The sequence below is a fragment of the Oncorhynchus nerka genome, linkage group LG8 (genome assembly GCF_034236695.1).
Source record: "Oncorhynchus nerka isolate Pitt River linkage group LG8, Oner_Uvic_2.0, whole genome shotgun sequence".
Classification (NCBI taxonomy): domain Eukaryota; kingdom Metazoa; phylum Chordata; class Actinopteri; order Salmoniformes; family Salmonidae; genus Oncorhynchus; species Oncorhynchus nerka.
The window spans coordinates 31,354,615-31,370,226 of NC_088403.1; positions in this window are offsets into that span (position 1 = coordinate 31,354,615).

Genomic DNA, 15,612 nt, shown 5'->3' on the forward strand with positions numbered 1-15,612 from the left:
CAGAACAACTCCCCCAATCAAACCAGACACACAGGTCCGTCTAAGCAGTCCGACCAGAGCAAATGCCCGCGCCCTCCGTCCGAGCACCCGACACCAGCGAAGTTCACAGCCCCCGCTTATTTATTCACCAAACATGCATGCACATTCATATTTGTTCATACAATTTCCATTTCCAATTTCTTTCGTTTCTATAGTTTTTAGGAAATTTGAGAGAGAGAGACCTACTTGACGTTCCCCCTACTGGGACAGGATCTCCGAAACAATCTATGCAAACATTATAACTATAGTAAGTTCTTTGCTTACCTTTGTATAGTTAGGTGGCCACCCGTGTTTGCCAGATCGTTCAAAAGACCCCGCCGTCAGCCAGGAACGCCCCGGTCTCTCGTCACTTCTGGAAAAAGCTCGCCAAATCTGTAGTGGCAAATCGGTTCAAATATGACACATCCAAGAACTTTGTGAAAATCAATATAGACTTTTAATACACCCGCATCATAAGCCGGAGAGCCCCGCGGGACCCACACCTTTTTCAGCGCCCTGGCTCCAGTATTTATCCACATATTACATATGAGCCCATCCCACATGCAAAATGAGTTTACATTCCAATCCATGCATCCTGCTTGTTCAGCCCAGTAATGGCCACATCTGCTTTCGGCAGATGACAAGACCTTTGCTTTGACCTAAAGATAATATACATCCCCCTTTCATGTGGCCTGTGTTTTAGACCCTGTAATTAACTCCATGTGTCCCTCTGCATGTGTCTTTCATCTCCTCCAGCTTCAGTGTCCAGCTGCCCTGGTCGCCTTCTCTTCATATGGTTGTCTAAGATCAAACAGACTTGTGTCTCCCCTGTGTTGCAATTTATGTCTGTAATCCATCAGTTGGTCATTTGGCTGACCCCCTCCTTAGACAACCTCTGATCTTTGTATATCCAGCTGGTCTAGGAGTGTTTCTCAGCTATCCCTTCATGTAGTCTGTTTTTAGTGTTCAACTATTCTATATATCTTATGCATTTGTCTATGTGTTATATTTTGCACCCACAGCAGTCTTCATCATGAATCAAGTCGACATTCTACTGGCAAATCCTTTTTAATCCTTGACATATGAAGAGAAAAAAAGAAGAAAAAATATAAATAAAACCATTGCACATAAACATTACACAACAAGTTGGAAATCGCAAATTCAACAATGCGTGGTTTGGAAGGTATCAGTAACAGTGGCTAACTGCAAGTATTGCAAATAAATCACTCGCCTGCTATTCGGTGGATTGGCTGTGTGGTTCCAAATCTGGGATTACGGTGCTCTTTTCCAAGTTTAAAATTATAAACATTTAACAAAGGCCATGCTGTGAATGAAGCATGAGTTGTGCGGCGCTCAAAACGAATGTTAACCTGTTGCTTCTACCCTCTACTTTTTTGAACATTCTGTTAAAAATCGCGCAACATTTCAGCGCCCTGCTACTCATGCCAGGAATATAGTATATGCATTTGCTTAGTCTGTGTGGATAGAAAACACTCAGACGTTTATAAAACTGGTTAAATCACTGCTGTGGCTTTACCAGAACGGCATTTACATCGAAAAGCACAGGAAAAACTGATCACTGAAAATGGGAAAATATATCCATGCGCTACTTGAACCCATTGATAAAGGTGAACCACAATTAATTGACTGAGGTTGCAGTACCTACAGCTTCCACACGGTGTCTAGAGTCTTGTCATTTCCCTTCGAGTTTTTTCTTGGTCAAACACATGCAGGGCACCGTATTTCCTCAGGTCTAGGACCGGATATTTTGGTTGAGTTTCTAGCCGGACATTTTTCCAGACGGACAGCTAATGATCTTTACATCGCCTCCTGATGAATTTTATCGCTTATTAACGTTTACTAATACCTAAAGTTGCATTACAAACGTATTTCGAAGTGTTTTGTGAAAGTTTATCGTCGACTTTTTGAATTTTAAAAAATGACGTTACGTTTTGAAACAATGTTTTTTTCGTTTATCACACAGTCTACATATAACGATATCTAGGCTTTATATGGACCGATTTAATCGAAATAAAGACCCAATAGTGTTTATGGGACATCTAGGAGTGCCAACAAAGAAGATGGTGAAAGGTGTAAAGAATTGCTATTATGCAGGAGACCAATCTATTGCTAAATACATGGCTATTGCATTGTTATAACTGAGATAACACATAGCAACGTATTTTCACAGTAAAGCCTGTGGGGTCCCCTACAGGATAGCTCCCACATTACACACATAATCTCCCTTTTAACCGAACACTGTGTGCCCGAAGAAGATTCTACGATGACGGACAGACAACTGAGCCAATGGCGGAAGACTACAGACTACAACCAGCTGAACCAATCCGGAGATCCGATCTTCCTAGAGTCAACCTACTTCCTGTGACGTATATAAGGGCTGTGCTGACTGTTTACGCGCTCTCTGCCTGCTGTTCCAACACGAACTAACGGAAGAGCCGTAATTACGCTGTACTACATATTTTCACTCTGAATAAACTGTTTACTTGTCATAAAATTTACCACTTAGTCTGAATCGATCCTTGACCGGCTCACCCATCTACATATCCAATTGCTAACAGAAATGGTACGCAGAGGATGGTTAACTAACGGTCCAGTCGAAGCGAGTAGATTGGGTGTGAGAGAGGGGGTGAGCGCGTGGAGAGGAAGATTCGAGAAGGACGGGTGATTTGATTTTCGGGGGGTGGACAACAATTCTACTCAACTCGGGAAACTGATCTAAAGGTGCACCATAAATAAGGTAAGCAAAACCTGTTAAATCAAACTTTGCATATTGTCGTATAGTCTGCCTAAATTTTGATCAGTATTTCCGAGTAAGTATGAATTCTTGTGTAAATTTATAATTTGCTGACGAGTCGAAAGAACAGTGTAGTGAACATATCTAGTAACGACCCGGCGACGGCCGGTGTGATATGAATCACTGATGAGATATCAGTCACAGTCTGATAGCTTTCAATTGATGAGAGATCACTTAAAGGCCTAGATAATTCCGATAGGGGTCGAACATATATAAATTCAGTTTCGATAGGGGTCGGACATGTGTATCGGATATGTGTATCAATTCTGATAGGGGTAAGTTTCGATAGGGGTCGGGAATAGAGATCAGTCAGAAACCTAACGCCGAGGGGGAGAAATTGCAATTTTGTCCCATGAACCGGTAGAGGCTAGTCTGAGAAATTCACTGATAAGAGTCGGGAATAGAGATCAGTCAGGGGATAGTTAGCTACTATTCATTAAACCTAACGCCGAGGGCAATTTTGTCCCGTGAACCGGTAGAGGCTAGTCTGAGAAATTCACTGATAAGAGTCGGGAATAGAGATCAGTCAGGGGATAGTTAACTACTATTCATTAAACCTAACGCCGAGGAGAAATTGCAATTTTGTCCGGGGAACCGGTCGAGGCTAGACTGATAAGAGATTCACCGATAGGGATCGGCTTTCAGGGGTCAGAGAGAACGTGTATTAATTCTGATAGGGGTTAACTTCGATAGGGATCAGTAGGGGATAGAATTGGATTCTAGAAGTTGAATTCTATCCAGTAAATCCGCTTAGCTCGGTCTGATAGGGGTCGATTTAATAAGAGGTCAGAGATATAACCAGTATTTGTATGTTTTGTCTATTTGTAACTGTTAATATGTACCTATGACTTCTGTGTTCTGACAGTTGTTATAGAATTTTATTAATTGGCCTGTACTGAGTTATTTTAATAGGAATGAGTGAATTGTGATTGACCAATATGTTAAATTCCTTCGGGACCCTGTTTGTTCTGAAATCTGCATAGAAAACTGTCCTAATTATATATATATTGGGTTGTGTATAGAGGTGAGGGAAAGCAGAGGCTGTGTTTTAACATGTAAAGGACACGATTATGAATGTTGGAAATTCTATGTGAATTTCGTATGAATGACTGTAGTATTGAGAAAACATATTAACCAGAGTTTGCGTTCCATGATTTTGAGACCGGGGAAATTAAATTGAGAGAAACGTTTGTCGCGGAGTAAACCGCTAGGTGGGGATACGTAACTGGGCTAGTATGCACACGTGCTGATAGACAAGGCCACCTCAGTAGTCGAATGGCCGTGCAAACTTGATTGACAGCCGCCGGGCTAAAACACTGATTTTCGCTTTTTTCATTCCTGTTGATATTGCCTAAAGAGATTGCTATAGATTGCTATAGAATCGCTCAAATTTAAATGTATAATCAGGAACAAAATGACTGATGTATAATTGAAATAATATCTGAATATAATATTTAAATATTGAGACTAAATAGTCGAATAGATCCCTTGGTTGTGCGCTCCACAAATCCCATACCGACCCATGCGTTTTTCTCGAACTAAAACATACAAAGGAGAAGCTCAGAGATAAGACAGAGCACGTGCAGCAGTGTCTCTTCGAGTACATCGTGGGTATTAATCAACGTCGGGCGAAGTATATGCTAACTATATTCAGATAGAAGGAGAGAATTCCGATTAAAACTACGATTAAATTCCGATTGAATTAAATAAAATCACGATTAAAAATTCACAATGGCGACCCTCAATACTCCAAAGCTGAGGTTTAATGAGTTCCTAGAACAAAAAATAGAATATAGATCAGGGGGAAAGAAACAATGGAAGCACATGAAGAAAGTTTGGGAGGGATTAAAGCTAAAATGGACACAGGAAGGTCATTTAGGAGGGGAACCACCATCCGCAGTTCAGCTGAAAACAATGGAATGTGGGTTAAGAGAGAAAGAGGCAGAAAATCCAATTTGTAAGTCGCTCTGGATAAGAGCGTCTGCTAAATGACTTAAATGTAAATGTAAAATGTAAAATAACAAAATTCACGTATTTAAGAAAGAAGGGTCAGATACGAAGGGAGCGAGATTAATGAGAATCCTAATTGAGGGAAAACTTTGGGCGTTTAAATTAGTGCTATTTTCTGTTGTTCAGATGCCGGAGTAACAAATGCAGATAACTGAAAATTGGGTCTATTTGCGGAGAATCTCAGTTCCATAGCATTGGTGGTTCAGTGGTGGAGTTCTCGCCTGCCACGTGGGAGGCCGGGGTTCGGTTCCCAGCTGAGGTGTAAAGAGTAGTTATATATGTCTGAGTTTTTGGTTGGAATTGAACTGGTTGTTTTGCAGAGAAAGTTATAGTCACTAGTATTGGTATAAGATATAAACTGAACGTTTTAAATAGTTTGTTTGGTTCAAATTGAAAGACTAATTCATTCAACTTAATATAAGAACGGAGATTTTGATGCAAGGCGATGTCTGTTCACTAAATAATTTGTTGGGAATAATGCATTGGGAAAAGAGTCGTAATTAAAATGCTAATTCAAAGACGAGACAGTAACTTAAATCAAATTAATTCTGAATAATAACGGGGGAACAATTACGATAGATTTGTGTCCATTGAAATGTTTTTATAAAATTAGCGAATTGAGAGATGTTGATTGATGTTGTAAACTCTAATTCAGGATTCAACAGATGTGATAAATTAGGTTTGGTTTATCGAACCCGAAATACTGTTGTTGCAGACAGCCAACCATTATTTACAATGAGTTGAAAATCGTTGCGAAATGAGTCAAGATTGAGCGCTTGTTGATGACATCACTCGCGAGGTTTCCGTCGCCACGGAAATTATGTCTTGACTGGGGGTGACAGAGAAAATGGTTAGTGTCCTTTAGAAGGAGGTGCGGCCATTAATGTTGAGTCACTTTTCAGAAGTTGATAAACATTTCGAAATACATTTAAAAAAAAGGAGTATGTAAATCGTCAGGAAAGATGCTAAAAACTAGCAGCTGATTCGCTGGGTGGGTATCATTGATTTGTATGTTTATTTGGACTGTAATTGGGCCGTGAGAGAGAGGGATTGGATGTCTGAGTCATAAAACATCGTGATGGTGGATTCTGATGGTTGTTGATTCTTGGTTTGATCGTTTGAATAGCACCAGTGAATTTGAGCACTGTTTCCATTATGTGGAACGGTGTCAGGGTATTAATGGTGAAAAGAAACCTCTATGGTAAAACATAATTGTACATGTTTCGGTAAACTAGCGAGGTTGAATTTGGTTATTTGAACATTTCCCTTGATACATAGACATACGTAACAGGGGCAAGTTGTTTTTCCTTGAGGAACACGCAGATGGTGTTTTGTTTTATTGAGATGTAAATGTGAGTTGAAGGAGCCAAGGGAAAATACGTTATTTTTTATTAAATATCAGGGATTATAATCTTGGGGAGAATGAGGCCATAAACGACCAAATTGGAAAGGCCTGGAAGTTTTGATTAATCATTAAGGTTTGCAAATATATACATATAAAACATTTGTTAGGACTATTTGTTTTGGTGCAAAGGTATTTTAAAGAGACACGCTCAAATATGGAACTTTATGAGTTTTTATTTTATGAGTTTTAAATTACACAAGTGAATTTGGATTTTAAGGATAAAGGGTTCTTTAATATGTCTAGTGTAGTATAGAACTTGACTATAAAAGGGTGGGTTGACTCATGGACCTTATCATGACTGTCTTCTAAGGTCTGATCAGCCTTAGGGGAGAGTCATTGGTATAATGAATGTGGTCATATAGAGTTACTAGTTTTAAGGTAAATTCATTATAAAGGAGTTTAGGTTAGGAGGTTAGGATAGGATATATATTATTAAGCCAATAGGGCAGGGAATTAAATAGAAAAATAAGTTTCAGTTCTTAGGGGTGATAAATTACTGTAGATAAGGAATTCTGCACTCTGCAACATATATTAAATTCATGTTATTGTCGGATAGAATACTGAGGGTCCTTGAAGGAAGGATTTTGATATGATAAGCATTTGTTTTGAATTTTTTGACCAATCTTACCTAAGTCATTATTTAGAGTAGGTAAGGTTGATACCTGGGCAGAGTCAGGTATCAAAAGGGGGATGGGTAAATTGTGGTCTAGGATAGGATGGGGCTTATTGGATAAGAAACTAAAAAAAAAAAAAAAAAATGTAAGCTAACAATTGGGAATAGAAGTTAAAGATATAATCAGATAAAACATATGAGAAATTGTTTGTTAACCAAGCCTGTATGTCCAGGATTTTATGCATTACAGGTGAACTACAGGTGAAGTCACTCAATCCAGTCCCAGAGGCTTGGGGACCATAGGAGACCCCTGGTGACAGCTAGCTGAAAGAGCTACCCAGATTCATATCGCACGGCGGAAGGGTAAGACATTTTTTCACTGTCGGACAATAAACAGAGTTCGGGAGAAGAACTGGAATTAACAGAATTCCGGGGGCCAACTCTCGAATGAAGTAACCCTACCTGTCCTATCACCCCTGTTTTTGTTCATAGAAGTGAAGATGTGTCTGGCTCTGGCTAAGTGATGTGTATTTTGTTCCAAAAAAAAAGCATAAGAAATCCCTAGATCTGGGTAGACAAGAAGTTAGAGTAGAGATTACATGATAACCGACTTCGGACAGTTTTAGGATTGGAGAAGAGGGTATCCTTATAGCATGGGGGATCCCACAAGGGTGGATAGGTTTTCCATGATATGGGGAAACCTGGGAGCAATGTTGAACTTTGTAAAGGTGATGAAATCCTACTAACCATCAAAACTATTAAGCTCTCTGATGCAGGAACTCACACCCTCGGACTACAAAGGACGAGGACAGACATGATGGGTGTGTTTTCTATTAAGGTACTGCCAAGACCAGAGGTAACCGGACACACTCCTCTACCACCACTGTGTTAAAAATACCATTCAGGTAATTAATGTTAGAGACTATTCGGCTATGGATCAATTAGGAACTGAGACTGGTTTTGATAGTAGGGACAAGTTGTGGCTGTCTTATATGAGGTACACAGCTAAAACCCTGAGAAGAAAGGACTGCATTATTTGTAGTTATGCTAGACCTGTTCTGGCTACACACCCATTTGCAGTAGGAGAAGGAGAGGGGTGGTTGTGTATTCTGAGAAGTTTTTACCAGGTTAAGCCCAATTCAACCCTCTGTTCCTCTTTGAGCCTTGTGTTTCCTGCAGTACCTCCTCATCGGGCCTCTTGGGGTGTTGAGACATATGGGGGCAATTACGAGTGCATCACGGGTACAGGTAATGGCATTGATTATGGGAGATTGCCTGAAGCTGATTGCAGGAGTAACATAACCATTAATTCCACTTGGCCAGTTACAGGCCTAAACCAAACTAGTGGTCTGGCTGATGTATGTTGGATGAGTGGAGCAAAAAGAGCGCTGAGACCCATTCTTAGAGGAGAAGGGCAAGGTACGTGTGGTCTGACCAGTTTGATAATTCCACGGACCATTGTTGATGTTGTTGCTGAACAGCTGCTGAGTTCTGTAACCAGGGGGCCTGAAAACATTCCATCCCATGGGAGACATAGATGTAGTAGTGCTCCAGGGACAGAGGATGTAGTTGACATACACACTAACCTGTTGGGAGTGCCAGTGGGGATTCCTCATGAGTTTCAGGCCTTGGGTAGGAATGATGGACTCTGGCACTTACTACCTACTATGGGTCCGGCCATGGTGGATGCTAGACAGACTGCATGGATTAATTATATCTACTATAATCAACAGCGTTTTGTGAATTACTCCCGTGATGCACTCACTAGTATGTCTGAACAGCTTGAGGCCACATTTGGGGTTTCCAGACAGAATAGACTTGCCTTGGATATGCTTCTTGCCAGTCAGGGGGACGTCTGCAAGATGTTCGGTAAACAATGTTGCACATATATTCCTAATAATACCAGTCCAGATGATAGTTTTTAAACTTCACAATCTAAGGCGGGGTTGATGCACTATCTGCTAAGATGAGGTCCACGGGGGGTGGAGGAGTCTGTTCTCTTGGCCTGGTTTGGTAAGTGCACTGGTAGGATGGTTACTGGATTTCTGACCCTAATTCTTGTATTATTTGTTATTGATGCGATGTGCTGCTTGCATCATACCGTGTTTTGAGAAGTCTGTTACAGATGTGGTGAGGGCTTCAGGCATATGCCTTTGCTTGATGCTCCAGTTGGCGATGCCGATACGGACGCATGCTTTCAGGGGAGGATGGGACTGACTGATGATGACACATGGTTTGGAGTCCCTGGGTGGCAAGGAGCCCACCTGGTACAGGATAGGAGTAGCTGAGAGGACCAGATGGTTTCTAATAATTCTTTACTCTGTTTTCCATGACCAAAGTTTTATCCTACATCTTACATGTCAATAACAATAAAGTTTTATCCTGTTTTTGATGAGTGACACCCTTGGGGGGAACAAAAGCATACAACAAAGGTATATATAACTTGTTATTAGTAATAAACTTTTTATTATTTTCATGAAATGCTATGACTGCTGAAATAAAGGATAATTGAGTGACACCCTAGCAGGAGTGAAAAGGGGGACCTAAATTTCACACTATTTTCTTTTGTTCTGTTTTTGAATGAGCTGTTCTCTTTTGACATAAAGGTAGTTTAAACTTTGTAACTGTTATATGATTCATTGCTGAGTTTTTGTTCACACCCTTGGGGTTATTTTACATTATAGCCATTACCATATATATGATTGAATATTATCTGCTGTTGCCTTGTGTGGATGTATGTATATGTTATGCTACCTAGCTGATTTGAAACATTGTTAAAAGTATCAGGGCCATGGAACTTTCTCATGCTGGAAAAATACAGAAGGGAGGGCACATTCAGAGCGTGGGGTTGCGAGAACAAGCGGTCTTTTTGGTTAGATAACAGGAGCCAGGTGCGAGATAACGGTATGGAGCATGAGACCCATCTTTCAGTTTTTGCAGCAATTTTGGGAGGGGGATCCAGTTGCTTTTATTGATTAAGCTTCTCCATTGTATGTCGTGTCCCATCTGGGATGGGAAGAGGGGGAAATTATTTTTCTTTGTGGGCCATTTCCGGATAGACATACCTAGTTTAGGATATTTTTCCTTTTTGGATTATGTCTTCGTTTTTGCTTGGAGTAATGTATCTGGACTATATCACATCTCTTAGGAGATGTGAAGAGAGGGTATCAGAAACTTTTTCCTGCTGGAAAAAGTTGGCTAATGTGGACAATAATTTTTACTTTTATTTTGAGCTGTTCTCCGCTCTGTTAAATGAGGGTTGTAAGTTCCTAGGTGGCTGGTAGCCAACTTAGTACATAGTGGGATTGAATGGAGAACATGATGGTAATACATAAATATATATTTCTGTTTAATACCGTGCCTTATTTCATAGTCCTTTTGGGAGAAGTTCTCTTTGTGTCTGGACCTAGTTAGGTTGTGTCACGTCTCTGGTGAGACGTGAAGAGAGGGTTTTGTAAAGAATTGCTATTATGCAGGAGACCAATCTATTGCTAAATACATGGCTATTGCATTGTTATAACTGAGATAACACATAGCAACGTATTTTCACAGTAAAGCCTGTGGGGTCCCCTACAGGATAGCTCCCACATTACACACATAATCTCCCTTTTAACCGAACACTGTGTGCCCGAAGAAGATTCTACGATGACGGACAGACAACTGAGCCAATGGCGGAAGACTACAGACTACAACCAGCTGAACCAATCCGGAGATCCGATCTTCCTAGAGTCAACCTACTTCCTGTGATGTATATAAGGGCTGTGTTGACTGTTTACGCGCTCTCTGCCCCTCTGTTCCAACACGAACTAACGGAAGAGCCGTAATTACGCTGTACTACATATTTTCACTCTGAATAAACTGTTTACTTGTCATAAAATTTACCACTTAGTCTGAATCGATCCTTGACCGGCTCAGCCATCTACATATCCAATTGCTAACAAAGGTAATGAATGTTTTCTATTTTATTGTGCGGTTTGTGTAACGCCAAAATGCTAATTATTTTGTTTTCGTCCCCTGCGGGTCTTTTGGGGTGTTACATGCTATCAGATAATAGCTTCTCATGCTTTCGCCGAAAAGCATTTTAAAAATCTGACTTGTTGCCTGGATTCACAACGAGTGTAGCTTTAATTCGATACCCTGCATGTGTATTTTAATGAACGTTTCAGTTTTAACTAATACTATTAGCATTTAGCGTAGTGCATTTGCATTTCCAGAGCTCTAGTTGGGACGCAAGCGTCCCGAGTAGAAGCAAGAGGTTAACTAATAACTGCGAAAACTTGACATCAGTGAGTTCAAGGCAACTAGGAAGTCGTGAATAAACAAGCAACACTGAAGCATGCATGAGAGCACCAGCTGTTCTGGACGACTGTGTGATAACGCTCTCGGTAGCAGATATGAGCATGAGCTTTAAACAGATCAACATTCACAAATCCGAGGGGCCAGACGGATTACCAGGACGTGTACTCAAAGCACGCACGGACCAATTGTCAAGTGTCTTCACTGACATTTTCAACTTCTCCCTAACCGAGTCTGTAATACCTCCATGATTCAAGCAGACCACCATAGTCCCTGTGCCCAAGGAAGGGAAGGTAGCCTGCCTAAATGATTACCGCCCGTAGTACTCATGTCAGTAGCCATGAAGTGCTTTGAAAGGCTGGTCATGCACACATCAACAGCATCCTCCTGGATACTCTAGACCCACACCAATTCACATACCACCCCAACAGATCCACAGATGACGCAGATCTCAATCGCACTCCACAATGCCCTTTCCCACCTGGACAAAAGGAACACCTATGTGAAAATGCTGTTCATTAACTACAGCTCAGCGTTCATTAACTACAACGATGAGACAGCCTATAGGGAGGAGGTCAGAGACCTGGCAGTGTGCTTCCAGGACAACAACCTCTCCCTCAATGTGAGCAAGACAAAGGAGCTGATAGTGGACTACAGGAAAAGGCGGGCCGAACAGGCCCCCATTAACATCGACAAGGCTGTAGTGGAGCGGGTGGAGAGCTTCAAGTTCCTTGGTGTCCAAATCACCAACGAACGATCATGGTCCAAACACACCAAAACAGTCGTGAAGGGGGCACGACAACACCTAGATCCCCTCAAGAGACTGAAAAGATTTGGCATGGGTCCCCAGATCCTCAAAAGGTTCTACAGCTGCACCATCGAGAGCATCCTGACCGGTTGCATCACCGCCTGGTATGGTAACTGCTCGACATCTGACCGTAAGGCTCTACAGAGGGTAGTGGGTATGGCCCAGTACATCACTGGGGCCAAGCTTCCTGCCATCCAGGACCTACATACTAGGCGGTGTCAGAGGAAAGCCCAAAAATTGTCAAACACTCCAGTCACCCAAGTCATAGATTGCTTTCTCTGCTACTGCACGTTAAACGGTACCAGAGCGCCAATTATAGGACCAAAAGGCTCCTTAACCTCTTGCTTCTACTCGGGACGCTTGCGTCCCAACTAGAGCTCTGGAAATGCAAATGCGCTACGCTAAATGCTAATAGTATTAGTTAAAACTCAAACGTTCATTAAAATACACATGCAGGGTATTGAATTAAAGCTACACTCGTTGTGAATCCAGGCAACAAGTCAGATTTTTTAAATGCTTTTCGGCGAAAGCATGAGAAGCTATTATCTGATAGCATGTAACAATACACTACAACACAAAAGACCCGCAGGGGATGTAAACAAAATAATTAGCATATTCAGCGCTACACAAACCGCACAATAAAATAGAAAACATTCATTACCTTTCACCATCTTCTTTGTTGGCACTCCTAGATGTCCCATAAACACTATTGGGTCTTTTTTTCGAATAAATCGGTCCATATATAGCCTAGATATCGTTATATGTAGACTGTGTGATAAACGAAAAAAACAGCGTTTCATAACGTAACGTCATTTTTTAAAATTCAAAAAGTCGACGATAAACTTTCACAAAACACTTCGAAATACTTTTGTAATGCAACTTTAGGTATTAGTAAACGTTAATAAGCGATAAAATTCATCAGGAGGCGATGTAAAAATCATTAGCTGTCCGTCTGGAAAAATGTCCGGCTAGAAACTCAACCAAAATATCCGGTCCTAGACCTGAAGAAATGCGCTGCCTTGCATGTGTTTGACCAAGAAAAAACTCGTAGGCAAATGACAAGACTCTAGACACCGTGCGGAAGCTGTAGGTACTGCAACCTCAGCCAATTAATTGTGGTTCACCTTTATCAATGGGTTCAAGTAGCGCATGGATATATTTTCCCATTTTCAGTGATCAGTTTTTCCTGTGCTTTTCGATGTAAATGCCGTTCTGGTAAAGCCACAGCAGTGATTTAACCAGTTTTATAAACGTCTGAGTGTTTTCTATCCACACAGACTAAGCAAATGCATATACTATATTCCTGGCATGAGTAGCAGGGCGCTGAAATGTTGCGCGATTTTTAACAGAATGTTCAAAAAAGTAGAGGGTAGAAGCAAGAGGTTAACAGCTTCTACCCCCAAGCCATAAGACTGCTGAACATTTAGCCAAATGGATTATTTACATTGACCACCCCCCATCCATTTGTTTTTTACACTGCTGCTACTTGCTGTTTATTATCTACGCATAGTCACTTCACCCCTTCCTACATGTACAAATTACCTCGACTAACCTGTATCCCCGCACATTGACTCGGTGCCGGTACCCCCTGTATACAGCCTTGTTATTGTTATTTTGTTGTGATACTTTTGATTATTTTTGACTTTAGTTTATTTGCTAAACATTTTCTTAACTCTTTCTTGAACTGCACTGTTGTTTAAGGGCTTGTAAGTAAGCATTTCACAGTAAGGTTTACACATGTTGTATTCGGCGCATGTGACAAATAAAGTTTGATTTGATTTGAAAATACTTTTGAATGGTCATTCAACTCGGAATTGTAAATCCGGCTTCTTTCTAGACCTACAATCTGAAGATCAATGACGTCATCTTGATTCGACCATAAATCCAGAGAATGCCAGACTTTGTTGTTCACCTTCCTGTTCAAGTGAGCCCAGCACAACAAGTTGATTCCAAAAATGTATTGTATGCTGCTGCATAAATGATGTAATATGCCAATGAGATATGTATACTGTAAGATAAGAAAGTAATATGTATGTAATATAATATGTATGTTGTGTAGTAAGATGTTAGAAGCTCATGTGCATCACCCTAATAATTTGGTCTATTTACCCCTCTTCACTTCGCCTACTGTGGTGCACATGTAGCCTATAACCTGTTTTAGAGAAATATAATCATTGAATATTGTAAGAGCTTTCATTGTCTGCTTATATGCCCCCTTTATTTATCCTACGGTTCTGACTTGGTGTACAGGGAAAACACTGTAAGAATGGCCCATGTTCTGAATTCTGTCACTGTATATTTCAAAGGTGCTAAACAAATAGTTATATTGACTACGTCATTCCAAGCTCGCTCATTAATGTCTTAATCGAAATGACGGATTGCCTCTAATCCATTTGTCGTCCCCTTATGCCATAGTTTGTACATCTCAATTGTCATTAGAAACCACATTTGTTTAAGCAAGTCAGCCATATCAGCTATGTTTATGTAAATGAGGCTGGTGAAACTGTTTCGCTGCCAGACAAGGCTCCACTGATAGCCAGGTGTAGCAGTGGTAAGATGTTGTGACTGCTGTTGGGACAGCTTTATCTAGGCCGTTTGTGGGCACCGTTTGTCAATTAATGAATTGTTTAGTGTTGTGTTGCGTTGTGGCTTTGCTGGCATGCATCCCACGTTTTTTATTTTTTTTGCCCCACCAAGATTTACATGCTAAAATCGCCACTGTCTCCAAAGTCAGTGGGCGGTGGGCATAGAGATCCTCCTAAATTACTAGAGGGGCTATATGCTATGTCATAATCCTTTAAAATTCCATAATGGAGTGAAAATGGCAGCCATTTTGGTCTGAGAGAAATCCAAACCAGTCTAAAAAGAATTAATGGCAGTAGAGGCATTAGGTGATGCATTTCCTGCTTTTACTTATGCAGGAAAATAAAAGGCATGTAATATATCAGAAATTGTGTATTAAAAACATTGTCACCCCAAAATATTGTTGCATAATTATAAAAACAGTGATGAAGCTTTAATACACATGTTCTGCATAAATAGCCTCTAAAATATAAGTAAACAGAACACACATTTCTAAAATGGTATTTCTTGAGAAGCTGTGAGTGTTATTATATGATACAATATCAGTAGGCCTTTCATCGACTGATTTATCTCAGTTGGTAGAGCATGGCGTTTGCAGCGTTCGATTCCCACGGGAGACAAGTATGAAAAGCAGTATTAAAATGTGTACACTCACTACTGTAAGTCGCTCTGGATAAGAGCGTCTGCTAAATGGCTAAAATGTAAATGTAATTTCAGACAGTGAATGGCTGTGGATTGACTGCATGATTTAAACGGAATGCTGGCATATTGGCAGTTAATTAGCAGCTTCGCCTTCACCCAAAGCTGATGTTCTGAAAGAGCTAAGGAATCTGGATCCCTACAAATCAGCTGGGCTAGACAATCTGGACCCTCTCTTTCTAAAATGATCCCCTGAAATTGTTGCAACCCCTATTACTAGCCTATTCAACCTCTCTTTCGTATCGTCTGAGATTGAAAAAGATTTGATAGCTGCCGCAGACATCCCCCTCTTGAAAGGGGGAGATACTCTAGACCCAAACTGTTATAGACCTATATCCATCCTGCCCTGCCTTACTAAAATCTTT